The sequence below is a fragment of the Mobula birostris genome, chromosome 27 (assembly GCF_030028105.1).
Source record: "Mobula birostris isolate sMobBir1 chromosome 27, sMobBir1.hap1, whole genome shotgun sequence".
Lineage (NCBI taxonomy): Eukaryota > Metazoa > Chordata > Chondrichthyes > Myliobatiformes > Myliobatidae > Mobula > Mobula birostris.
In genome coordinates this window covers 46,765,305-46,791,693 of record NC_092396.1, presented here as the reverse complement: position 1 = coordinate 46,791,693, position 26,389 = coordinate 46,765,305, and the positions used below count along the sequence as shown (strand labels likewise).

Below are 26,389 nucleotides of genomic sequence, written 5' to 3'. Positions count from 1 at the left end.
ATTCCTCTGCGGTGAACCCGGCACCCAGGCAAGGGTGGACACACACACCAGGTTCCTGCCGACCAAATCTTTCCACCCTGTGCGTCTATGGCTGGTCCCGTGACAACCCTCCAAAACTCCCACCGACTTGTGGGGATGCACCGCTTCCAGGGTCTCGATACCTCGTGGTGTCGTGAGTGGTGTCTCGTATGGTGTCTGTTGCCTTAGCGAACCCGTCCCTTATTATCCCCCTGTTGGGGTATCGCCTCTCCATCACTTCAAACAGTTCAGGTTCAAAGCAAACCAGTCTTGACAATACCCAGACCGTTGTCTCCTTCTGTTAATCTCTCTCGTCTCTTCATTAACATTTCCAAATGCTGCTCCATTGTCTTACTTATCTCTCTCCTGAAGACAGGTGGCAGATCAACTGTTGATCCCACTGGTGATAGCACAGGACAGTCAACATGTTAGTCTATGTGTACTTTCGTCACACCCTGGACTGCGATAGAGCTTGATTGATCCTATTATCCTAGTTATGTGTACATGTGTGTTTATTCATTGCTAACCTGTTGCATTTATATCCTTACTATTAGAGTACTGTGTTACTTATTTCTTTAATAAAACTTCCTTAGTTCCAGTAATCCAGACTCCAAATAAGTGGTCCATTTCTGCTGGTTTGGCAACCCAGTTACAGGGTACGTAACATAAGTGGGGTTCTCATCCGCGATTTTGAACGCTAAATTTGGGACTGGGTAAATTGATTGAGTTAAAATTCCCGAAAGAAAGAAAAGGCAAACAGCAGAAATGGAGATTGAGGAATTTCTAAAGGCGCCAACCTTGGAGGCATTAGAGGATGCCAGGAAAGTAGAATTGGCAGCTGTGGCCAAACGGTTGAATCTTTTTAAGGGGAAGTCGACAATGAGGAGAGAGAAGATACACAGAGCTATTGTAGAGCATTATGTATCTAAAGGTGTGTTTCCCCAAGGGGAGCTGGAGGTGATATCTATTGGAAAACCTGGTGGAGACGCAGTACAGGTGCAGATGGAAAAATTGAGACTGGAGCACGAGTTCCGGGTAAGACAGCTAGAACATGAAGAGAAACAGTTAGAACGGCAAGAGAGAGAGAGACAGTTAGAACGGCAAGAGAGAGAGAGGGACAAACAGTTGGAGCGAGAAGAGAAACAGAGGAAAAGGAAATTCGAGCTGGAGAGGTTAAAGATAAGGGCAGAGCAGGGGCCCATGCCGAACCAAGGTGGAGGGTTCAGGGCGACCCAGGAGGTTAGGCTGGTTCCCCCATTTGACGAGACCGATGTTGATCGGTACTTTCTCCATTTTGAAAAAGTTGCTGTAAGTCAGGACTGGCCGAGGGATAAGTGGGCTGTTTTGCTTCAGAGTGTACTTAAAGGGAAGGCTCAACAAGCTTATTCGGCTTTGTCCGCAGAAGATGCCCAGAGGTATGAGGTGGTGAAAGAGGCCATCCTCAGGATTTATGAGTTGGTCCTGGAGGCATACCGGCAGAGGTTCCGGAATGCGAGGAAGCAGTGGGACGCACGTATTTAGAATTTGCCCGTGAGCTGCAGACATATTGTGAGCGTTGGTGCTCACAATATGAAAGGGGTCAATGGGGATTATGATAAACTGCTACAGCTAATCCTGATTGAGCAGTTTAAAGGTTGTGTCCCTGAACCTAGATGAGAAAGAGGCAGACACTTTAGCCGCAACTGCTAAGTTAGCGGTTGAGTACGCATTGACACATAAAACGAAGTTTGCCCCGAGTAAAGGCTACCAGAAGGGTAGTCAGGACGGCGGGGAGAGTCCACCAGAAAAGTCAGAAAGTAAGCCGGGGACTAGTGAGAAGGATAAGGTAGACCCGGAGCAGTTTGGTAGGAAGTCCCCTGGGGTCATATGCTATAATTGTGGGAAAGTCGGACACTTTGCATCCAGATGCTTTGCCCCAAAGAAGGAGACGGGAAACGGGAAAACGGTGGTTCCGACTGGCTGTATTGAGCTGGTAAGCAAACCGCTAGGAGAGAAGAGGTCTGACAAAGTTCAGGAAGGGCGCGAGAGGTTTATCTCGGCCGGATTAATGTTGGTGAAGGAGGGGTTAAACCCAGTTCCAGTATGGATCTGGAGAGACACAGGAGCGTGTCAGTCATTGATATTAAAGAGTGTGTTAGACTTTAGTTCAGAGACCGAGACTGGGAAAGTCAGGGTCATAAAAGGCATTGGGAAAGGGACTGAAGCAGTACCTTTGCACCAGATACACTTAAAAAGCGACTTGGTCTCCGGACTGGTCACGATCGGGGTGAGGCCCAAACTACCGATGAAAGATGTGGAGGTCTTACTCGGTAATGACCTCGCCGGCGGAAATGTGTTCTCAGCAGTAAAACTGACAAGCCAGCCTGCCAGGATTGAGGCCCCGCCCATGGACTCACAGGTTTATACTGTTTGTGCAGTGACTCGACACATGTCGAGAAAGGCTGCCGAAGTAACTATAGAATTGGCTGAGACGTTTTTACCAGCCTTGTAGCAGGGGGGGTTAGAAAGTGAAAAGAAGGAGTGTAGTGAAACAGGAGGAAGTGGGGGAGTTGAGGCAGACTTATCATTAGCAAGGAAGGACTTTGTACAGACACAGGAGCGAGGCAAGGAGCTGATGGTTTTGACAGAGACAGCTCTCTCTGAAGCAGAATTAAAAAGGGAGCCAGTAGGCTATTGTGTGGAGGAGGGAGTGCTAAGGAAGAAAGGGAGACCAAGTACTGTGCCCGCAGATGAGGAATGGGGGATGGTGCCAAAAATTTATGGGGCTGAGATTCTTAACCTGGCCCACAAGATACCCCTCGGTGGACGTTTTGGGAGGAGGAAAACAGTCGGCGGAATCATGAAAGAGTTCTACTGGCCACGCAGGAGGAAGGATGTTATTGACTATTGTAGATGTGAGTTAACACAGTTAGAGGCTATTAACATGTTAAAAGCTCACCATGATCAGAAAACAGATCTAGCTGGTGATATCATGAAAATTATTGAGGCTAGGGTGCCACTTGATAAGGGGAGGACCCATTTTGAAAAGATAAGTGTGGTGCTGACCAGATGGGAGAACTCTATTGTGTTGACCAACTTTGCTGATGAGTTCTCTCACTTAATCCCCAAACAAAGCGACCCGCTAAGAGAGCTAATTAAACGGCACGCACACGTATGTCCGAATGTCCCGAGGCGATGCAGAGAGCCGGGACATGGGATTGTTGTCACATCAGGTCAGCCTAGTGAGCAACACCCCTATAGAATGATTAATTCAGTGACAAAAGGGCTAAAGAACACAGAAGTGTATATTGGCGATGTAGTGGTCTGGAGTGACACGTGGGAGGAGCACATTGTGGCACTGTTTAAACGGCTGTCCAAAGCCAACCTCACAGTGAACCTCGCAAAAAGTGAGTTTGGCCATGCGAAGGTAACTTATCTGGGATTTGTGGTAAGACAGGGGCAGCTGGCACCGATGCAAGTTAAGGTGCGGGCTATCTCTGACGTCCCAACCCCGACAGACAAGAGAGCCCTGAGAAGGTTCTTGGAGATGGGGGGGGAGAGTACTATAGGAAGTTTTGCAAGAACTTTGCGGATATTACCCACCCTCTTACTAAACTCTTGCCAAAGAATGCTAAGTTGGTATGGGACGACCCTTGTTATCTTGGTCCGGGACGAAAACCACTGAGAAGTTACACTGATCACAGCTCATTAGTGTTTTTGGCCACCATGAAGTTTGCTAAGTTGGAGCCTGGTCTTAGAGGATTATTAAAATAACACATATAAAAAGAACGGAAAATGTGATTGCTGACTGTCTGTCAAGGTGTTGGCAACTTAAAGTTCTCTGTGTTAGCCAAAGAGCTGATGAACATGTATATTTGTGTGTATCTAATAATGTATTCATGCCTATAATTTTAACCCAGTAAAAATCCTTTGAAGGGTAGGAGTGTGACCAAGTTTTCAGAAGATGCCGATAAGAGAGATAAGAGAGAGACAAATGGAGGAAACATTCAAAATGCTAATAAGAGAGAGACGAGAGGGATTAACGAAAAGGAGACACAGTTCCGAGTATTGTCAGAGACCGGTTGCTTTGAACCTGAACTGTTTGAAGTTTGATGGACAGGCGATACCCCAGCAGGGGGATAAAAGGAACAGGTTCGCTAAGGCAAGGGACACACCACCACACCACGAGATCACGAGACAACGAGACCCTGGAAGTGCAGTGTGCCCCCACAAGTTGGTGTGAGTTTTGGAGTTCTGGTCGCGGGACCAACCATAGACGCACAGGGTGAGACAGTATGATCGGCGGGAACCTGGTGTGTGTGTCCACCCTTGCCTGGGTGCCGGGTTCACTGCTGAAGAACGATTGTATCCGGAACGGAGGGGTCACAGTTGGTGACCTCAGAAGACATTAAAAAGGGCTCGCGCCAAAAGCTAACTGCGAGGAATATCAAAGGTCTGTTGAATCCGATTTGAATATCAGCATTCGTTCTGCCTCTCTCCCCAACGGCACGATGGCGATTACTGCGAACTGAAACTGAACTGAACTCTGTGTCACTTGAGACTGATCGTTTTACCCCTAGACTGCGATAGAGCTTGATTGATCCTATTATCCTAGTTCTGTGTGCATGTGTGTTTATTCATTGCTAACCTGTTGCATTTATATCCTTACTATTAGAGTACTGTGTTACTTATTTCTTTAATAAAACTTTATTAGTTCCAGTAATCCAGACTCCAACTAAGTGGTCCATTTCTGCTGGTTTGGCAACCCAATTACGGGGTACGTAACATAAGGTTTTAAAAACTTCCCAATCCTCTGCCTTCCCACTAATTTTTGCTTCCTTGTATGCCCTGTCCTTTGCCTTAACTTTGGCTTTGACTTCTCTTGTCACCCACGGTTGCATCCTTTTTCCATTTGAAAATTTCTTCTTTTTTGGAATATACCTGTCTTGCACCTTCCTCACTTCTCGCATAAACTCCAGCCACTGCTGCTCTGCCGTCTTTCCCGCCAGTGTCCCTTTCCAGTCAACTTTGGTCAGTTCCTCTCTCATGCCACTGTAATTTCCTTTACTCCACTGAAATACGGACACATCAGATTTTGCCACTTCTCTTTTTCAAATTTCACAGTGAACTCAATCATGTTATGATCACTGCCTCCTAAGGGTTCCTTCACCCCAATCTCTCTAATCATCTCTGGTTCATTACACAATACCCAATCCAGTACAGCCAATCCCCTAGTGGGCTCAACAACAAGCTGTTCTAAAAAGCCATCTCGCAGACATTCTACAAATTCTCTCTCTTGAGATCCAGTGCCGACCTGATTTTCCCAATCCACTCGCATGTTAAAATCCCCCACAAATAACACTGCCCTTCTGACAAGCCTTTTCTATTTCCTGTTGTAATTTGTAGTCCACATCCCTGCAGCTGTTTGGAGGCCTATAAATAACTGCCATCAGGGTCCTTTTACCCCTGCAATTTCTTAGCTCAACCCATAAAGATTCTGCACCTTCTGATCCTATATTACCTCTTTCTAATGATTTAATATCATTTCTTACCAATAAAGCCACGCCTCCCCCTCTGCCTACCTTCCTATCCTTCCAATACACCATGTATCCTTGGATGTTCAGCTCCCAGAGACATGCATCCGTTAGCCACGTCTCAGTGATGGCCACAATATCATATCAGAGGGTGGTTGTACATGGCACATATTCTGCCCGGAGGGTGGTAACCAGTGGTGTTTCACACAATCTGTTCTGGGACCCCTGTTCTTTGTGATGTTTACGAATGTCTTGGATGAGGAAGTGGAAGGGTGGGTTTGTAAATTTGCAGATGACACGAAGATTGTTAAAAGAGTCACAGAGTCATTGAGAAATACAACACAGAAACAGGCCCTTTGGCCCATCTAGTCCATGCCAAAAGGATTTAAACTGCCTACTACCATTGGCCTGCACCAGAACCTTAGCCCTCCATATCCCTACTGTCCATGTACCTATCCAAACTTTGCCTAACCTTGAAGTCGAGCTCCCATGCACTAATTGTGCTGACATCTCTGGTGACCCTCTGAGTGAAGAGGTTTCCCCTCATGTGCTCCTTAAACTTCTCACCTTTCACTCTTAACCCATGACCTCTGGTTGTAGTTCCACCAACCTCAGTGGAAAAATGCCTGCTTGCATTTATCCTATCTATACCCCTCATAATTTTGTATACCTCTATCAAATCTCCTCACAGTCTTTTACATACTAAAGAATACAGTCCTAACCTATTCAACCTTTCCTTGTAACTCAGGTCCTCTATACCTGGCAACATCCTTGTAAATTTTCACTGTACTCTTTTAACCTTATTTATAACTTTCCTGTACGTAGGTGACCCAAACTACACACAATGCTTCAAATTAGGCCTCACCATTGTCTTAGACAATTTCAACATAATATTCTATCTCCTGTACTCAGTACTTTGATTTAGGAAGGCTAATGTGCCAAAAACTTTCTTTATGACCCTGTCCACTTGTGATGCCACTTTCAACGAATTGTGGAGCTGTATTTTCAGATCCCTTTGTTCTACCACACTCCTCAGTACCCTACTGTTTAAGACCTACCGTGGTTGGTCTTACTGAAGTTCAACCCCTGGCATTTGTCTGCATTAAATTCCATCTGGCACCATCTGCCATTTTTGGCCCATTTTTCCAGCTGATCATGCAAGCCATGATCGCCGCCTTCACTGTCCACAACACCCCCAATTTTGGTGTCATCCACAAATTTACTGAACTAATTAACCACATTATCATCCAGATCATTGATATAGATGATAAACAGCAATAGACCCCGCACTGATCTCTGTGGCACTCCACTAGTCACAGGCCTCCAGTCAGAGAGGCAACCATCTAATACCACTCTCTGCTTTCTCCCACAAAGCCAATGTCTAATCCAGTTTACTACCTCACCTTGAATGCTCGGCGACTGAAACTTCTTGACCAACCTCCCATGTGAGACCATGTTAAGTGTCTTGCTAAAATCCTTTTAGACATCATTGACTGCCTTACCTTAATCCACTTTCCTGGTAACTTCCTCAAAATACTCAATAAGATTGTTTAGACACAACTTGCTATGCACAAACCCATGCTGACTATCCCTAATCAGTTCATGTCCATCCAAATACTTAGATATCTGGTTCTTTAGAATACATTCCCATAACTTTTTCCACAACTGATGTCAGACGCACTGGCCTATAATTTAGTAGTTTATGTTTAGAGCCTTTCTTAAACAGCAGAACAACATTGGCTATCCGCCAATCCTCTGGTACCTCTTCTGTTGCTAAGGATAATTTAAATATCTCTACAAGAGCCCCAGCAATTTTGCACTTGCCTCCCATAGGGTCTGAGGGAACACCTTGTCAGGCCCTGGGAATTAACCCAAACTGATATGCCTCAGGATAGTAAACACCTCCTCCTCTGTAAATTCTACAGGGTCCATGAAATTGATGCTGCTTTGCCTCACTTCTATAGACTCTGTGTCCAATTTTTGAGTAAATACAGATGCAAAAAAATTATTTAAAATCTTCCCCATCTGTTTTGGTTCCACACATGGATTACCATTCTGATCTTTCAGAGGACCAATTTTGTCCCTTAGAATTCTTTTGCTCTTAACATATCAGTAGAATCCCCTAGGATTCTCCATTACCTTAACCATATAACCATATAACTATTACAGCATAGAAACAGGCCATCTTGGCCCTTCTAGTCCGTGTCGAACTCTTACTCTCACCTGCACTCAGCCCATAACCCTCCATTCCTTTCCTGTCCATATAGCTATCCAATTTAACTTTAAATGACAATATCAAACCTGCCTCTACCACTTCTGCAGGAAGCTCGTTCCACACAGCTACCACTCTCTGAATAAAGAAGTTCCCCCTCATGTTACCCCTAATCTTTTGACCTTTAACTCTCAACTCATGTCCTCTTGTTTGAATCTCCCCTACTCTCAATTGAAAAAGCCTATCCACGTCAACTCTGTCTATCCCCCTCATAATCTTAAATACCTCTACCAAGTCCCCCCTCAACCTTCTACGCTCCAAAGAGTAAAGACCCAACTTGTTCAATGTTTCTCTGTAACTTAGGTGATGAATCCCAGATAACATTCTCGTAAATCTTCTCTGTACTCTCTTTATTTTGTTGACATCTTTCCTATAATTCGGTGACCAGAACTATACACAATACTCTAAATTTGGCCTTACCAATGCCTTGTACAATTTTAATATTAGATCCCAACTCCTGTACTCAATAATGAGGAAATCTGCAGATGCTGGAATTTCAAGCGCACACATAAAAGTTGCTGGTGAATGCAGCAGGCCAGGCAGCATCAATAGAAAGAGGTACAGTCGACGTTTCAGGCCGAGACCCTTTGTCAGGACTAACTGAAAGAAGAGCTAGTAAGAGATTTGAAAGTGGGAGGGGGAGGGATGGAGCCAAGAGCTGGACAGTTGATTGGCAAAAGGGATATGAGAGGATCATGGGACAGGAGGCCTAGGGAGAAAGAAAAGGGGGAGGGGGGGAAAAAGCCCAGAGGATGGGCAAGGGGTATAGTGAGAGGGACAGAGGGAGAAAAAGGAGAGAGAGAAAAAGAATGTGTGTATATAAATAAATAACGGATGGGGTACAAGGGGGAAGTGGGGCATTAGCGGAAGTTTGAGAAGTCAATATTCATGCCATCAGGTTGGAGGCTACCCAGACGGAATATAAGGTGTTGTTCCTCCAACCTGAGTGTGGCTTCATCTTGACAGTAGAGGAGCCCGTGGATAGACATATCAGAATGGGAATGGGACGTGTAATTAAAATGTGTGGCCGCTGGGAGATCCTGCTTTCTCTGGCAGACAGAGCGTAGGTGTTCAGCGAAATGATCTCCCAGTCTGCGTCAGGTCTCGCCAATATATAGAAGTCCACATCGGGAGCACCGGACGCAGTTTGTCACCCCAGCCGACTCACAGGTGAATTGTCGCCTCACCTGGAAGGACTGTCTGGGGCCCTGAATGGTGGTAAGGGATGCTCTGATTTATAAAGGCCAGCATACCAAAAGCTTTCTTCACCATCCTATCCACGTAAGATTTCACCTTCAGGGAACTATGCACTATTACTCCTAAATCCCTCTGTTCTACTGCATTCTTCAATGCCCTACCATTTACCATGTATGTCCTATTTTGATTAGTCCTACCAAAATGTAACGCCTCAGATTTATCAGGATTAAACTTCATCTGCTATCTTTCAGCCCACTCTTCTAACTGGCTAAATCTCTCTGCAAGTTTTGAAAACCTACTTCATTATCCACAACACTCATCAAAGTTGCTGGTGAACGCAGCATCTCTAGGAAGAGGTACAGTTGATGTTTCAGGCTGAGACCCTCCGTCAGGACTAACTTTGTTAAAAAGAATCTTAAGATTCTTTTTACATTCTTTATATTCCTCCAGCATCTCATTTACTCCATGCTGCCTATATTTATTGTAGGTATCTATCTTCTTCCGAACCAAGTTCCCAATATTCCTTGAAAACCATGGCTCTCTCAAACTTTTAACCTTTCCTTTCAATCTAACAGGAACATAAAGATTCTGTACCCTCAAAATTTCACTTTTAAATTACCTCTATTACATCTCTTCCCATAAAACAAATAATCCCACTACACTCCTTCTAAATCCTTTCGTATCCCCTTCAAGTTAGCCTTTCTCCAATCAAAAACCTCAACCCTGGGTCCAGACCTATCCTTCTCCATAATTATATTGAAACTAACAGCATTATGATCACTGGACCAGAAGTGCTCCCCAACACAAACCCCCATCACTTGACCAATCTCATTCCCTAACAGGAGATCCAACACTGCCCCGTCTCTAGTTGATACCTCTATGTATTGCTGCAAAAAACTACCCTGCACACATTTTACAAACTCCAAACCATCCAGCCCTTTTACAGTATGGGCTTCCCAGTCTATGTGTGCCCTTGTCTGCCAGAGCAACTTTATGCCTTCTTTTAGACCTCCTAATTTCCTGCTTGTGTTCTCTTGCATTTCTTATACTCCTTAAGCACTTCATTTGTTCCAACCTTCCTATACCTGTTATGCTGCTCCTTTTTTCTCTGAACCAGGGCTTGTACTCTCAAAATTTCACTTTCGATAGCCTCCCACTTACCAAATACACCTTCAGCAGATAACGGCCTGTCCCAATCCACACTTTCCAGATTCTTTCTGATACCTTCAAAATTGATCTTTCTCCAATTTAGAACCTCAACCCACACACCAATATTGTATATTTACTTTTAAACGTATGGCATTGTGGTCATTAGATGCAAAGTGTTCACCAACACAAGCTTTTGTCATCTGCCCTATCTCATACCCTAATAAGCAGATCCAATATCACACACTCTCTTATTGGGACTTCTACATACTGATTAAAGAACATTTCCTGAACACAGTAGACAAACTCTATCTCACTTAGCCCTCTTACAGTACTGGAACCCCAGTCTAATACGTGGAAAGTCTGTCACGTCAAGAACAATGGAACCCTGGAATATTTGAGCTGCCAGTTCTGCCTCGTCTGCAACTAAGTCTCACTAATGGCTACAACTTCATAATTTCCGGTGTTGATCCATGCCCTGAGCTCATCTGCCTTTCCTATGATGCCTTTTGAATGCAGCTCTGGACATTAGTCATACCTTTTTCTTCCTGACTTTGTCTGAGGTCTTAACAACATGTTTCCACAACCTCTCCACTAAGTGTTCTGGTACTCTTGTTCCATCCCTTTGCAACTGTGGTTTAAGTCCCACCATGTAGCATTAGCAAACCTTCCCACTCAGATATTTGTCCTCTTCTAGTTCAGGTGCAAACTGGATGAACTACAACAATTGTTCATCCCAGTTTGGCAAAAGAATAAATAAAGGAAGGTAGTGCACCCGTGGCTGACAAGGGAAATTAGGGATAGTATCAATTAAAAAGAAGAAGCATACAAATTAACCAGAAAAAGTGGCTCACCTGAGGACTGGGAGAAATTCAGAGTTCAGCAGAGGAGGACAAAGGGCTTAATTAGGAAGGGGAAAAAAGATTATGAGAGAAAACTGGCAGGGAACATAAAAACTGACTATAAAAGCTTTTATAGATATGTGAAAAGAAGAAGATTGGTTAAGACAACTGTAGGTCCCCTACAGACAGAAACAGGTGAATTGATTATGGGGAGCAAGGACATGGCAGACCAATTGAATAACTACTTTGGTTCTGTCTTCACTAAGGAGGACATAAATAATCTTCCGGAAATAGTAGGGGACAGAGGGTCCAGTGAGATGGAGGAACTGAGGGAAATACATGTTAGTAGGGAAGTGGTGTTAGGTAAATTGAAGGGATTAAAGGCAGATAAATCCCCAGGGCCAGATGGTCTGCATCCCAGAGTGCTTAAGGAAGCAGCCCAAGAAATAGTGGATGCATTCGTGATAATTTTTCAAAACTCTTTAGGTTCTGGACTAGTTCCTGAGGTTTGGAGGGTGGCTAATGTAACCCCACTTTTTAAAAAAGGAGGGAGAGAGAAACCGGGGAATTATAGACCGGTTAGCCTGACATCGGTGGTGGGGAAAATCCTAGAGTCAGTTATCAAAGATGTGATAACAGCACATTTGGAAAGCGGTAAAATCATCGGACAAAGTCAGCATGGATTTGTGAAAGGAAATTCATGTCTGACGAATCCCATAGAATTTTTTGAGGATGTAACTAGTAGAGTGGATAGGGGAGAACCAGTGGATGTGGTATATTTGGATTTTCAAAAGGCTTTTGACAAGGTCCCACACCGGAGATTAGTGCGCAAACTTAAAGCACACAGTATTGGGGGTAAGGCATTGATGTGGATAGAGAATTGGTTGGCAGACAGGAAGCAAAGAGTGGGAATAAACGGGACCTTTTCAGAATGGCAGGCAGTGACTAGTGGGGTACCGCAAGGCTCAGTGCTGGGACCCCAGTTGTTTACAGTATATATTAATGACTTAGATGAGGGAATTAAATGCAGCATCTCCAAGTTTGCGGATGACACGAAGCTGGGCAGCAGTGCTAACTGTAAGGAGGATGCTAAGAGGATGCAGGGTGACTTGGATAGGTTTGGTGAGTGGGCAAATTCATGGCAGATGCAATTTAATGTGGATAAATGTGAGGTTATCCACTTTGGTGGCAAAAACAGGAAAACAGATTATTATCTGAATGGTGGCCGATTAGGAAAAGGGAAGGTGCAATGAGACCTGGGTGTCATTAAGTCATTGAAAGTGGACGTGCAGGTACAGCAGACGGTGAAAAATGCGAATGGTATGCTGGCATTCATAGCAAGAGGATTCGAGTACAGGAGCAGGGAGGTACTACTGCAGATATACAAGGCCTTGGTGAGACCACACCTGGAGTATTGTGTGCAGTTTTGGTCCCCTAATCTGATGAAAGACATCTTTGGCATAGAGGGAGTACAAAGAAGGTTCACCAGATTGATTCCTGGGATGGCAAGAGTTTCATATGATGAAAGACTGGATCGACTAGGCTTATACTCATTGGAATTTAGAAGATTGATGGGGGATCTCATTGAAACATATAAAATACTAAAGGGATTGGACAGGCTAGATGCAGGAAGATTGTTCCCGATGTTGGGGAAGTCCAGAACGAGGGGGTCACAGTTTGAGGATAAAGGAGAAGCCTTTTAGGACCGAGATTAGGAAAAACTTCTTCACACAGAGAGTGGTTAATCTGTGGAACTCTCTGCCACAGGAAACAGTTGAGGCCAGTTCATTGGCTATATTTAAGAGGGAGTTAGATATGGCTCTTGTGGCTAAAGGGATCAGGGGTATGGGGGGGAAGGCTGGTACAGGGTTCTGAGTTGGATGATCAGCCATGATCGTACTGAATGGCGGTGCTGGCTCGAAGGGCCGAATGGCCTACTCCTGCACCTATTTTCTATGTTTCTATGTCTCTTCTGTATATTCTCACCTTCCTTGGAAGGGAACCCAATGATCCAAAAATCTTATGCCCTCCCTCCTACACCAACTCCTTAGCCATGTGTTAAGCTGAATAATCTTCCTATTTCTGGTCTCACTAGCATGTGGCATGGGTAGTAGTCCTGAGATCACAACCCTGGAGCTTCTGCCCTCTATCTTAGCATCTAACTCCCTGAACTTCCTTTGTAGAACCTCATCACTCATTCTACCCATGTCATTGGCACTTACATGGACCACTACCTCTGGCTGTCACCATCTCACTTAAGAATGCTGAAGACTTGATCTGAAATGTTCCGGGCCCTGGCACCCTGGAGGCAACGTACCAACGTACCTCTATACATCCCGCAAGAGGAGCTTTCCACTATTGTGCTTGGCATCTCTACTGTCCTAACTGAAGGGGAGAATAAAACCTCTACCTACAGCTTTTTTTGCCTTCTCTATCTGAAGCTTCTCCTTGTTGAAGCCTCGATGAGCTAAAGCCTCAAATTCTCCACTCTGATTCTGTCCACTCCAAAGATATTGTAGGTTACAAAGGGTTACTGACTAGACACAGAGCAGGTCAGAAAATTGGCAGATGGATTTCGATCCAGAAAAGACAGGTGATTCATAAGACCTTAAGATGTGGAAGCAGAATTAGGCCATTTAGCCCATTGAGCCTGCTCTGCCAATTCACCATGGTTGATTCATTTTCTCTCTCAACTCCAATCTCCCCATATCCCTTCATGGCCTGGCTAACCAAGAATCTATCAACCTTTGTGTTATATATACCCAATGACTTGGCCTCCACAGCTGCCTGTGGCAATGAATTCCACAGACTTGCCACTCTCTGGCTAACAAAACTCCTCCTCATATCTGTTCTCAAAGGGCGCCCCTCTATTCTGAGGCTGTGTACTCTCTTCTTAGAATCTCCTACCATAGGAAGCAGCTTCTTCACATACATTCTATCGAGGCCTTTCAACATTAGATAGGCTTTAATTAGCTCACCCCTCATTCTTCTGAATTCCAGTGAGTACAGGCCCATCATACGCTTTTCCTATGATAAGCCTTTCATTCCTGCAATCATTTTTGTGAACCTTCTTTGAACCCTCTCCAATGTCAGCACATCATTTCGTAGATAAGGGGCCCAAAACTGTTCTCAATACTCCAAGTGAGGCCTCACCAATGCTTTATAAAGCCTCAGCATTACATCCTTTTATATTCTAGTCCTCTTGAAATGAATGCTAACATTACATTACCTTCCTCACTGACTCAACCTGCAAATCAGGTGACTTATCGACCTCCAGACCTTTCAGTTTCCAAGATCCTTCTCCGTAGTAATGTCAACTTCACACTCTTTATAAAGAGTAAAAGAGAGGTGAGAGTAAATATCAGACTGCCAGAAAATGGCACTGGAGATATAGTAACAGGGGACAAGGAAATGGCAGTGGAACTGAATGAGTATTTTGCATTAGTCTTCACTGTGGACAGAATTTCCTGAGTACCAAGGGGCAGATATAAGTGCAGGGAGGCGGTGCTTGGGAAATTGAAAGGACAGAAGGTAGATAAATTGCCTGAAGCAATTGGTCTACACCCCAGGGTTCTGAAAGAGGTAGCTGAAGAGAATTTGGAAGCATTAATAATGATCTTTCAAGAATCAATAGATTCTGAAATGGTTCCAGAAAATTGTCACTTCATTCTTCAAGAAAGGAGAGAGGCAGATGAGAAGTAATTATAGGCCAACTAGCCTATCTTCAGTGTTTGGGAAGATGTAGGAGTCAATTGTTAAGGATGTGGTTTCAGATAACTTGGAGGGACATAACAAAGTAGGCCAAAATGAACATGGCTTCCTTAAGGGAAAATCTTGCCCGTCATATCTGTTGGAATTCTTTGAACTAGTTATAAACAGGATAGACAAAGAAGAATCGGTGGATATTGTGTTCTTGGATTTTCAGAAGGTCTTTGACAAATTGCCACACATGAGGCTGCTTAACAAGTTAAGAGCTCTTGGTATTACAGGAAAGATACTAGCATGGATAGAGCATTGCTTGATTGGCAAAAGGCAAAGAGTGGGAGTAAAGAGATCCTGAATTGGTTGCCAGTGACTAGTGGTGTTCCACAGTGGTCTGTGTTGGGACCACTTCTTCTTATGTTGTATGTCAACAATTTGGATGATGAAATTGATGGCTTTATAGCCAGTTAGCAGATAATACGAAGATAGGTGGCGGGGCAGATAGTGTTGAAGCAGAGAGTCTGCAGAAGGACTTAGACAGATTAGGAGAATGGGCAAAGAGGTGGCAGATGGAATACAGTGTTGGAAAATGTATGGTCATGTGCTTTGGTAGAGGGAATAAAAGCATACAGTATTTTGTAAGTGGGAAGAAAGTTCAAAAATCTGAGGTACAAAGAAATTTGAGAGTCCTCATGCAGGATTCCCTAAAGGTTAATTTGCAGGTTGAATCGGTGCTGAAGAAGGCAAATTAAATGTTGGCATTCATTTCAAGAACACTAGAATATAAAAGCAAGGATGTAATATTGAGGCTTTATATAATATTAGTGAGGCCTCACTTGGAGTACTGTGAGCAGTTTTGGGCCCCTTATTATCAAAAGGATGTGCTGACACTGGAAGGATTCAAAGGAGGTTCAAGAAAATTATTCCAGGATTGAATGGTTTGTCATATGACGAGCATATGATGGCTCTGGGGTATCAACTTGAATCCAGAAAAATGAGTGGTAAACTAATTGAAACCTATAGAATGGTGAAAGGCCTTGATAGAGTGGATGTGGAGAGGATGTTTCCTATGGTGGAAGAGTCCATTTCTCGCCACTTAAAGCTTCAAGGAAGATTTAAATCATCAAGGGCAAGTGCAGAAGGTGAGCAGATGTTCAGTAGCGTCTCACTGTGATGACTGGCCTCTCTCTCCCTCTCTCCCCTTGCTGCCAGAGGAAGGTATCTCTGTTTGACAGTCTCTCTCTCTCTCTCTTTCATCCACTGCTTCTGGAAGAAGGTCCCTGTGTTCAAATGGCCTCGGTCTCTCCCTCTCCCTCTCGCTCAATGCTGCCAGAGTCCTGGGTCTAGGGCAAGGTTTACTTCACATGGTTTGTGCTGTAGTTCACAATAAGATGTGTTTCTGGTTTCTGGGCATTCTTTTTTGTTACTATTTTGTGTGATTTTGACTGACTCTGTGGCCTGAAATTAATGAACGACACAGAGCTAGATTGAACTGAACTGAATATGCCTGGACTAGTTTGATAATTTGTGGTTTGGCATTTTATATTCTGTGGGTTTTTGTCCTTTTTTATCATTTGCGTGAATTGTTCCTTTTTTTTTTGTGCGTTGGGAGTTCGATTTTTTTTAACATATTCCAGGCTTTCGTTCTTTGTTTCATGGTTGCCTGTGGAAGACGAATCTCAGGGCTGTATACTGAATATGTACTTTGATAATAAAGGTACGTTGAATACTTGATCAGCCCTGATGAAATGTCTGCTCCTACATCTTATGGCCTTATCATTATCAAGTGGATAAACCTAAATTGGGGATTGCTTCTGGGGTCTGCTATATGTGACTGAGTGAAGGGCAGGACTGGCAGTGTAATGTTCCAGGGTATAGATGCTACAGCCATGATAGAAGTACAGTTAAACTAGGAAGGGGGTTATCTTTTTAATAAGGAGAACATAACAGTGATACGTAGAGATGATGTTTAGTTAGGACCTTTGAGTAGAAGTTAGAAAAGTGAAGAAGAAGAATATATTACAGACCCCCAAATAGTCAGTAGGAACTTGAGGAACAGGTACATAGAGAAATTCCTCATAATTGTAAGAATAAGAAGGTTGTACTAGTGGGAGATTTCTCCAGTGTTAACTAGGCCACCTGGAATGGATAGAATCTGTAGTGAGTCCAGGACTGGAGGTTTCGGAGCAATTTTGGAGCTGCTGTTAGGAACTGAATCAGAATCAGTTTATTATCAGTGACACATGCAGGGAAATTTGTTCCTTTGTAGCAGCAGTACAGTGCAAGACATAAAAAATAACTATAGGTTAAAATAAATAGTTAGATAAATAGATAGATGGAGAGACAGATGAATAAGTAGTGCCACAAGGAATAGTGAAGTAGTGGTTATGGTTCCATGGACTGTTTAGAAAATTAATGGAAGAGAGGGCAAAGCTGTTCCTAAAATGTTGAGTGTGAATCTTCAGTACTTCCTCCCCAATTCTACTATTGAAAAGGGGGCATGTTCTAGATGGTAAGCATTCCTAATGATAGATGCCAACTTTTGGAGGCACTATCTTTTGAAAATTTACTCAATGGTGGGGAGGATTGTGCCGTTGATTGAGCTGACTGAACCTACAATTCTCTTGTGATTATTGTAGCATCCATACCCGGCTGTGATGCAACCAAATTACTCTCCACTGTACGTCCATAGAAATTTTCAAGTCTTTTGGTGACATAGAAGCAGAATTAGGCCTTTTGACTAGGGTTGCCAACTGTCCCATATTAGCCGGGACATCCCATATATTGGGCTAAATTGGTTTATGCCATACGGGACCGCCCTTGTCCCGTATTTCCCCTGCTAAGGTAGAGCGTTCCTATGAAACTGTTTGTAAGCCGAAATGGTGTAAAGCGAAGAAGCAATTACCATTATTTTATATTGGAAAAATTTTTGAGCGTTCCCAGACCCAAAAAATAGCCTACCAAATCATACCAATAACACATAAAACCTAAAATAACACTAACATATAGTAAAAGCAGGAATGATATGATAAATACACAAACTATATAACGTAGAAATAATGTATGTACAGTGTATCAGAATCGGGAAGATTAAGCCAAAACCGATTTGTAGAAAAAAATCAGCACGTCACGTATGCGCACATCACGCATGCGCACACAGGTGCCCGCGCAAGGCTTCATGGTCATGGTAGACTTCCTCGGGGTAAACACAAGTGTCCCGTATTTGACTGCGACTTTTGTCCCTTATTTGGGAGTGAGAAAGTTGGCAACCCTACTTTTGACCTGTTGAGTCTTCTCCATCATTTCACGATGGCTGATCCGTTTCCTCTCATCCACATCTCTTGCCTTCTCCCCATAACTTTTCACACCCTGTCTTCAAGAACCTATCAACCTCCACCTTAAATGCACCCAGTGACCTGGCCTCCACAGCTGCCTTTGGCAATGAATTCATCAGATTCACCATCCTTCGGCTAAAGACACTCCTCCTTATCTCTGTTTGAAATGGATGTCCCTCTATTTTTAGATTATGAGAACACTCAGTCCTCTTTTATTGTCATTTAGAAATGCATACATGCATTAAGAAATGATACAATGTTTCTTCAGAGTGATATCACTGAAAACAGGACAAACCAAAGACTAACACTGACAAAACCACATAATTATAACATATAGTTACAGCAGTGTGCGTGACCAAGTGGTTAAGGCATCGGTCTAGTGATCTGAAGGTTGCTAGTTCGAGCCTCAGCTGAGGCAATGTGTTGTGTCCTTGAGCAAGGCACTTAACCACACATTGCTCTGCAACGACACTGGTGCCAAGCTGTATCGGCCCTAGTGCCCTTCCCTTGGACAACATCGGTGGCATGGAGAGGGGAGACTTGCAGCATGGGCAACTGCTGGTCTTCCATACAACCTTGCTCTGGTCTGCACCCTGGAAACCTTCCAAGGTGCAAATCCATGGTCTCATGAGACTAACGGATGCCTATAAAACAGCAGTGCAAAGCAATACCATAATTTGATGAAGAACAAACCATGGGCACAGTAAAAAAAAGTCTCAAAAGATCCCGAGTAGATTGACTCCCGAGTCCCTGATAGCAGGCAGCAAAAGGGAGAAAATCTCTGCCATAAACCTCCAGGCACCGTCAACTTGCCGATGCCTTGGAAGCAGCCGACCACAGCCAACACTGAGTCCATCCGTCGGAAAACTTCGTGCCTCCGACCAGCCCTCTGATACAGTCTCCCGAGCGCCCTCCTCTGCCGAGCGCCTTTGACCTAGCCCCAGCCGCTGAAACAAGCAAAGCTGAGGATTTCGGGGCCTTCTGCTCTGGAGATTTCGGTTACCACACAGTAGCAGCGGCAGTGAAGCAGGCATTTCAGAAGTTTTCCAGATGTCCCTCCGTACTCTCACGTCTGTCTCCATCAAATCAGAATTGTGCATGGTCCCCTACTTGACAGATAACAGATATTCAACACTGGAGAGGCCGTGTGCGCTGCCGTCGCGTATTTTGAGGCTGTGCCCTCTGGTTATAGACTCCCCCACCTTAAGAAACATCCTGTCCACATCCACTCTATCTAGGCCTTTCAACATTCGATATGTTTCAATGAGATCCCCTCATTCTTCTAAATTCCGGCAAGTACAGACCCACAGTTTTGAAGCACTGCTCAAATAACACTTGTATTCCAGGAATCATTCTCCTGAACCTTCTCTGAGCCCTCTGCAATGTCAGCACATCCTTTCTTAAATAAGGGCCCCAAATCTGCTCACGATACTCCAAGTGAGGCCTCAACAGTGTCTTATAGAGCCTCAAGAGTTAAAAAATACACGTGGACTAAGATGTTAACTGTCCTGTGCTATCACCAGTGGGATCATCAGTTGATCTGCCACCTGTCTTCAGGAGTTTTGGCCCGCTTATGATCAAGACTCCCTCAAGGTGTGGGCCAGCAGTGCTAAAGTTCCACCTCCAACTGGTGAGCTTAAAAACTTGGTATCTGCCTCTATCAGAGTTGTTGGTCACTTCCATCCAACAGATAGTCTACTCTTCAGGTGTCTACGCAACTACTGAAGGGTTTGCAAGATGTGTGTACACTGTCTGACTATCTGCCCCTCTGGACATACTTGGTCCACACCCATGCTGATCCTTTCTCTGCTGCCTCAGCTACAGCCCTGCTGGTTGACTTGATCTCTCTCCTAGTGAAGCCAAGGTCACGCAGCCACTTCTGGAAAGTGAACGCAATAAACCCACGGCAGCCTACTTCGAATGGATAGCATGAGACCTTCCACCCTCTGTCTCTGCACTTTGATCTTAATTCTGCATATTTGGTTAACTTGCACTCATGGGCTTCATCGATGTTGTCTTCCCAGGGGACTGTGAGTTCACCAATAACTGCTTCTCTACTGGTGTCAGACCATACGATTATATCTGGACGCAATGTTGTGAAAGCTATTTGCTCCGGGAAACTGCCTTTCCCGTCCAGGTCGGCCTTGACACACCAATCATTGGCTGAAGAAAGTATGCTTGATCGTGAGCCTGCGCTGTACACCCTTGACTTGGAGCCTTCTTTCACAAATGATATGTGATATTCTGTGCAGCCTGGGGCATGAGATAAGTTGTGCTGCAGTACTCTCTGCTCAACTGCTTCTGTTACAACTTTGAGAACGTTGTTATGTCTCCAAGTGTACATGCCGCTGGAAAGATTGACTCTGCATACACTCAAAATATGTTGAAGTGTTCCCTTTTCGCCACAAGCAGCACACCTGTCTGTCTTATCTTCATACCAGGTGCTGAGGTTGGCAGGTGTTGGGAGCAGATCGTACGCTGCTCTGCATAGAAGAGAAATGTGGAGCGGTTCCATCTGCCACAGAACATTCCAAGATAGATGTCGTCGTTCAACACATTCCCATCAGGTCCAAGCCCCCTGTTTGGCCAGGCCAGCTATTTTAGCTAACCTCTTCTTCTCTTCTACCTCTCGGATTTCTTGTGTTACAAGCTCATGGCGCTCCTTACCTGTAGAAGATGACTACCACTTGTGGGTTTTCATCCAAGTCCCTGGCAGCCTAGCTGGATAGCCCCAGCCATCTCCTTGTGCTTCAATCTAGACTCTGCTTCATCAACTGCTACACGGGCTGACCACTTCCTGCCTGATCTCACGTCCGACTGGGTGTTCTTGATGACAGGGTCTTTTGAGTCTCGAAGCATCAAGAATGTTCTTACCTTGGCTACCTTGACCTCTTCAACAAGGGATTGCACTGGGATAGTAAGCTTTGTCTGGCTACTGTGGAGGCTGGGAAGGCTGCTCGGTACTCCAAGCCACTTCTTCACGTACTTGTTGATCTTCTGTTCCATTGCCTCAACATGGGACATTGCCACTTCATAGACAGTTAGTGGCCACATTATCCGTGGCATCAGTCCATACTGCAAGCACCACAACTTCAATTTACCAGGCAAGCCACACTTGTCAACGGACCCCAGACCTCTGCTGATCTGTTCTCCTGTCTCTTGAACCCTCTTGTCTCTCAGCACCTCTGTGTACCATTGCCCGACACTCTTAACTGGTTGTTCCTGAATGGATGGAATCTCCTCTCCACAAAGGGTGAAATGAAAGTCAACCAGCTTTCCTCTCCTAAGAACAAGGCTCCTTGACTTCTTGGTCTTGAACTTCATCCTTCCCCAATCCATTAGCTCCTCGAGTCTAGATAGTACATTTTCTACTGCCTCCGCGCTGGGACCCAAAAGGGTCAGATCGTCCATGAACACTCGTATTGGTGGTAACTCCCCTCTGCCATCAAGTGTGACACCTGGTCCCACTGATTCTGCAGCCCTCACAATAACCTCCATGGCTAACACAAAAAGGATGGGTGAAATCGCACATCCCATTGGGATTCCAACATCCAAGCTCTGCCACCTAGTTGTAGATTGCTGAGTGGAAAACCTCATCTGGAAATCGTTGTAGTACTGCATAACAAAGTTCCTCACCTTAGCAGGAATCCACAGGAATTCCCTGCTTTTATATTCTAGTCCTCTTGAAAGGAATGCTAACATTCATTGTGGAGAAATTACTTTAGTCAGAGGGTGGTAAACCTGTGGAATTTGTTACTGCGAGCAGCTGTGGAGGCCAAGTCATTAGGTGTATTTAAGGCAGAGATAGATAGGTTCTTGATTAGCCAGGGCATCAAAGGGTATGGGGAGAAGGCAGGGGAGTGGGGACTGGAAGAATTGAAATCAGAATCAGAATCAGGTTTATTATCACCGGCAAGTGACGTGAAATTTGTTAACTTGGCAGCAGCAGTTCAATGCAATACATAATCTAGCAGAGAGAGAAAAAAAATAATAAATGAAATGAAACATAAAAATAAACAAGTAAATCGATTATGTATATTGAATAGATTTCTAAAAATGTGCAGAAACAGAAATACTATATATTAAAAAAGTGAGGTAGTGTCCAAAGTTTCAGTGTCCATTTAGGAATCGGATGGCAGAGAGGAAAAAGCTGTTCCTGAATCACTGAGTGTGTACCTTCAGGCTTCTGTATCTCCTACCTGATGGTAACAGTAAGAAAAGGGGCATGGGCTGAGTGTTAGAAGTCCTTAATAATGGATGCTACCTTTCTGAGACACCGCTCCTTAAAGATGTCCTGGGTGCTTTGTAGGCTAGTACCCAAGATGGAGCTGACTAGATTTACAACCTTCTGCAGCTTCTTTCGGTCCTGTGCAGTAGTCCCTCCAACCCAGACAGTGATGCAGCCTGTTAGAATGCTCTCTACAGTACAACTATAGAAGTTTTTGAGTGTATTTGTTGACATGCCAAATCTCTTCAAACTCTTAATTCAGTATAGCCACTGTCTTGCCTTCTTTATGACTACATCGATATGTTGGGATTAGGTTAGATCCTCAGAGATCTTGACACCAAGGAACTTGAAGCTGCTCACTCTCTCCACTTCTGATCCCTCAATGAGGATTGGTATGTGCTCCTTCGTCTTACCCTTCCTGAAGTCCACAATCAGCTCTTTCGTCTTACTGGAGTTGAGTGCCAGGTTGTTACTGCGGCACCATTCCACTAATTGGCATATCTCACTCCTGTACGCCCTCTTGTCACCCCCTGAGATTCTACCAGCAATGGTTGTATCATCAGCAAATTTGTAGATGGTATTTGAGCTATGCCTAGCCACACAGTCATGTGTATACAGAGAGTAGAGCAGTGGGCTAAGCGCACACCCCTGAGTGTTGATCGTCAGCGAGGAGGGTATGTTATCACCAATCCGCACAGACTGTGGTCTTCAAGTTAGGAAGTCGAGGATCCAATTGCAGAGGGAGGTACAGAGCCCCAGGTTCTGCAACTTCTCAATCAGGATTGTGGAAATAATGGTATTAAATGCTGAGCTATAGTCAATGAACAGCATCCTGACGTAAGTGCTTGTGTTGTCTAGGTGGTCTAAAACCGTTGAGATTACGTCTGCCATTGACCTATTTGGCGATAGGCAAATTGCAATGGGTCCAGATCCTTGCTGAGGCAGGAGTTCAGTCCAGTCATAACCAACCTCTCAAAGTATTTCATCACTGTTGCTGTGAGTGCTACACAGTCATTAAGGCAGCCCACATTATTCTTCTTTGGCACTGGTATAATTGTTGCCTTTTTGAAGCAAGTGAGAACTTCTGCCCGTAGCAGTGAGAGGTTGAAAATGTCCTTGAATACTCCTGCTAGTTAGTTGGCACAGGTTTTCAGAGCCTTACCAGGTACTCCATCGGGACCTTCTGCCTTGCGAGGGTTCACTCTCTTCAAAGACAGTCTAACATCGGCCTCTGAGACAGAGATCACAGGGTCATCAGGTGCAGCAGGGATCTTCACAGCTGTAGTTGTGTTCTCCCTTTCAAAACGACTAGCCCGTGATTGGCGGAACAGACTCGATGGGCTGAATGACCTACTTCTGCTCCTATATCTTGTGGTCTTATGGTCTTATTCTATTCACCTTCTCAGAACCAATTCAACCTGCAAATTAACCTGTAGTGATTCCTGCATTCCTTGTGCATTGAAGTAACTGCAGTTTATCTGTGTATTCTTGTTCCACACTTTACTGTGCCCCTGGCACCCACGATTACTAAACTTATTCAAGTTGGCTAATTGCATGACTTGCTTCTGCTCAGAGTTACATCCCATGCCAATCTACTTTAAAGCCCCCCACACCCCCACGTAACACTAGCATATTTTCCTGCAAGGATATTGGATCCTCTGGTTCAAGTGAATCTTGTACTTCTCTGCCCCAGAAGAGATTGCAATGATCTGAGAATCTGAATCCCACTCTATGCCACCACCCACACCAGCTCCTCAGCCACTCGTCCACTCGTCTATCTTTGTATTTCCGACCACCACGGCACCAGGAGTAATCTGGAGACTGCTGCCCTCAAGGTCTTGTTTCTTCATTTATTACCTCACTCCGAAGGTGCAAAACTGAGGGGCAACTTTTTCATGCAGAGGATGATGTAGGAAAGGAATATGAGTTGCCAGAGAGTCAGGTCGAGGCAGGTACATTAGAAACATTTGCTGGATCAGAGACCTGATTGTTGCTTATAGAGTGTTTTTCTGTGTGGTTTAGCCTTGCTTCCTTATATGTTTGTATAATCACCTACTTTTTGTAGACTTTTAGTAGCTTGTAGTACATGTAGTTCTATAGTCAGTCACAGTTACAGCCAGTCATGGGTATTCCCAGCTGCGGTTATGAACAGATGCAGTTACCCCCAGACAGAGGCTGCTGGGGCCTTATTCCTAAGCAATTTTCATGTAAGTTTCTATGTTATTTGGGAATGTTTCAGGTACCTTATACATTTGTATGTGGAATTAGCTGGGTCATAATATGACAGATTATATTGATGTGGTTTTGCAAGTGAGCCATTCTTTCATTTTGGAAAGCATAATCACATAACAAATAGAAGAGCTAGAAGTGGAAATGGAGGATTCAGGTCATGGATGATGTCAGCCTTTCAATCACACCATGCTGATCCCTTTACCTCAACACCGCTGCGCTAACACTACTAAACCACTTATTCTCTTAATATCAAACTATCCCACTCTACCTGTACCCGGTATACTGTGTGAATGAAAATCCACAATGCATTGGCTAAAGATTCCAATGATTAAGATATTGTTCGCGATGTTGGGGAAGTCTAGAATGAGTGGTCACAGTTTGAGGATAAAGGGGAAACCTTTTAGGACCGAGATTAGGAAAAACTTCTTCACACAGAGAGTGGTGAATCTGTGGAATTCCCTGCCACAGGAAACAGTTGAAGCCAGTTCATTGGCTATATTTAAGAGGGAGTTAGATATGGCCCTTGTGGCTAAAGGGATCGGGGGTATGTACAGGGTTCTGAGTTGGATGATCAGCCATGATCGTACTGAATGGCGGTGCAGGCTCGAAGGGCCGAATGGCGTACTCCTGCACCTATTTGCTATGTTTCTATAAATGTATTGGTGCCTTTGCATAAGGGGGAGGTAAAATTCATAATTTTAAAAAGTCTATTTGATCACTAAGGCAATAAAGTTGAAAGAAAGAAAAGAAAGGTTGGCATTTATTTAAAATTCAGAGGATGGTGAGAACTCAACTGAGAGATGTGTATAAAAGGAGGGAAGACGTTCTAGTTATATGTATTGCACATACAGTACTATGTCAAATCATTACCTGTTCAGAATTAAAATGCATCATATGGATATTTGTAGGGCTGCACTTGTCAAGAAATGGTGTAGTATGTATTGTTTCAATGCAGTTCCATAAGGTGCAAAGGAAACATCTAAATGCAAAGTTGAGATATTTGTGACAGACAGTTTAACACAGAGGGTTTGTTAGGATATCACTGCCATTGTAATGTATATAAGTGCATATTTGACTTTCAAAAAAACATTAGACTTTTGATATTATTTGAGTTTTTTTGGTGGTGGTGTTGGGGAGATTTAGTGGGTTTATTTTCCTGCCTCTGCTCCATACTCCGATTCAGTAGCTGACAGTAATGCACCTTAAGGCAGTAATGTCTGCTAACTGACATTAAACTTTACAAGAAGAAGAAGAAGGTGGCCCACACCAGCTGACAGAAACACCATAAAAATACAAATTTCAATAAGATCACCTCAAGTTCTTCCAAATGAAGAAAGTGAATGTAGGCCAATCAATTACCTTTCTGCGTATAGGGAACCCATGATCCAGAAAGTCAGCAAGACCAACTTTAGTTTTAGTGTAAACTTCTTCCAGAAGTTGAATCAGCAAAGAACTGCAGCTAATATTCCAGAGGTTAAAATAAACATACCAGGGATATTCATAATCATAATTGTTGGAGAAAATAAAATGAGAACATTTTTATGAAAAGGATTTATGAGCATTTCGAAAAACATTGCCTGATTAGGGCCAGTCAACAGGATTACTTGTGAAGCAGGTCATGTTGTATTAACTTGATTGAGATTTTCCAGGAGGGGGCAAAGGTGATTAATGAAGATATCGCAGTAGATGTTTTCTGCATGGATTTTAGTAAGGTATTCAACAAGTTCCCTCATGTAGCCCCATCCAGAATATTAAGATGTATAGAATCATGGTGACTTGGTCATTTGGATTCAGAATTAGCTTGCTCACAGACGAGACAGGGAGTAGTGATCAATGGGTCATATTCTGTCTGGCACTCTGTGACTACTGCAGGGATTTATACTCTAAAGCAGTGGCTGCACAAA

General features: G+C 44.0%; 1 long non-coding RNA gene across 1 annotated transcript in view; it reads left to right on the top strand.

The window, feature by feature from the left end:
* The window catches only part of LOC140188752 (uncharacterized), a 28,695-nt gene extending 23,985 nt beyond the window's left edge, over positions 1-4,710 (top strand). Inside the window, exon 4 of the long non-coding RNA XR_011883378.1 lies at positions 3,934-4,710. This is a non-coding gene — a long non-coding RNA (uncharacterized lncRNA). The remainder of the gene's footprint in view (positions 1-3,933) is intronic.
* Positions 4,711-26,389: the final 21,679 nt, after the last annotated feature.